Source organism: Solanum tuberosum, unplaced genomic scaffold (assembly GCF_000226075.1).
Source record: "Solanum tuberosum cultivar DM 1-3 516 R44 unplaced genomic scaffold, SolTub_3.0 scf00514, whole genome shotgun sequence".
Classification (NCBI taxonomy): Eukaryota; Viridiplantae; Streptophyta; class Magnoliopsida; order Solanales; family Solanaceae; genus Solanum; species Solanum tuberosum.
This window is the reverse complement of record NW_006239454.1, coordinates 192,913-195,051: the sequence shown is the minus strand read 5'-3', so window position 1 is coordinate 195,051 and position 2,139 is coordinate 192,913.

Genomic DNA, 2,139 nt, shown 5'->3' with positions numbered 1-2,139 from the left:
GTGAATACTCTAGCCACCTGACCAGAGAATTTTATTCCTCTTATGCAGCTACATTGATGAATTTTGCGGCGGATACTGAGACCACGAAACGTGGACAGAAAGACATGGCTAGTACCTGGGGTCCACTCAACTCAATCATAGTTAGGGGAAAATCAATAGATATTTCTGAGGCGTTGATTAACAGAATGTTGTACGGACCAGAATACTCTGCACCCGTTTCAGTTGGCCTTTTCGAGGGCAAACATCATGAGGTCACCAGTGATGCTACAATGGAAGATCAGACTTCTCGAGAAAGGGTTTTATGCTGGATTGCGAAGCATATTGCCATAGATGGAGAAAATGCAGGTTGGGTCACCACAACTCCAACACTTATCACTAAAGCTTCGCTATCTTTCCCGGCCAAGGTTTGGTGGGCTGTTGTCCGAGCGCAATTACGACCGACAGCTAATGATAACACTTTGTCCCCTTCCCTGGCCTCGTTAGTAGCATGCTTCTGGTGGTTACCCGGTCAATGCAGGAAGGATAATAGCAATCGAGATGAGAGACAGGGCACTAAATGAGCGAGCTGCACTTCCTTTTCCCTGTATGATAGGGAAATTATGCCGAGGAGCGAATATTCCTCTGAATAGCCTAGTTGACAGATGGGGTGAAACATTCAGACTAACCCAGGTTTCAAAAATTAAAGATGTCGCGAACCATCTCTTTGGCGCGAAATCTGCCGCTATAGGTACTTTAGCTGTTATTCCACATGTCCCACTTGAGATCCCCCAGGCCAGTAGAGATCCAGAACAGGGGGAGTCATCACAATCGTCCACAGAGGCACCACCACCCCCAGCTTCAGCATCCCAAACTTCAGGTACTTTTATCACTATCCCTATGCTTTTTCTTGAGAAATTGGTTGCAGATCAGCCCCAGACCAGGACATTGGTGGACCCTATTGTGCTTAGGATGCCCCAGATGATAGAGACAAAGGTATTAGCTGCGAAAAAGGAAATTAAAGATGAGATGAGGACGGAGCTATCAGTCTTAAAGAACCGAATGGATGGTTTTGGAGAACCTTGTTCAGGATCGCTTCCAGGCTACAGGTTCAGCCGATACTGAAGAGTTTAGAACCCAGTTGGCCGAAATGCGCACTCAAATTGCTAACCTGGCTGAAAAGCCAGCACAGGTGCCCATTCCAGTCATGCCAGAGTCATTGATGCAAATTCTAAGTCAGGCACCCTCAACTCAAACACTCGATGACCTTTGGGGAGAACCCCCTACAAGTAAATCCGGCAAGAGAAAGCACATAACTGGAGAACTTGATGAGGAGACCCCTACTAACCCCGCCAGAAAGGCAAGAAGGCAAGAAAAGAGAGCCCGTAGAGCATTATAGAGGGAAGCTAGAGAAAAGAAAGCCCTTGACCAGCGACAGTGAGATGCAGCCTTAGTTGGAGCTTCTGGTAGTGGCGCACCTGCTTCGACTAATGAGGACCACATTGCTGATGTCCCGAGACCTGAGAGTGCACCCATTGATAAGGGTGCCAATGCTGATACAACGACCGGCGTCTAGAGCGCCGTAGGTATGACCCCTCCTCTTAGCCTGTGTATTTGATTGTTTTATCTCAACTTTGAGGACAAAGTTCTTTTTGTTTGGGGAGAAGGTGGAATCAGCCAGCCATAGTGGGTATTTTATGTATTGAGCTGTGGAGCAGCTACTCTGTGATATTGAAGACCCAAATATGAGTTTGACTGTTAGGATCTTTAGATGACATCTTAGATACTGATATGTTGAAAATGGATAATCTGACCAATTAATTGGTGAACGAAGAAACTAAAAAAATGCAATCCTGTGTAGTATGTGAGTAAGTTTTGGTTGAAGTCTAACACTAGGAGCAGAAACTAGAACTTGCCTAAGTAGTCTTGCTTGAATCTGAAAATAACCGGATAGGAAAGGATCAGTAGGCCATTTTTGTTAAACCAGTAAAAAGCCAAAAATAAAAGAACCAAATGAAAAGCTTATCACTTGAACTCAATTTGAGCCTTAAATCAATCTTTGTTCCTACCCAATATATATCAAATCCTTGGTTCTCCGAAGGTACACGATATCACAACTCAGGCCAAAAGCCTAAGTTGAGGGTGATTACAATTCAAAAAAAA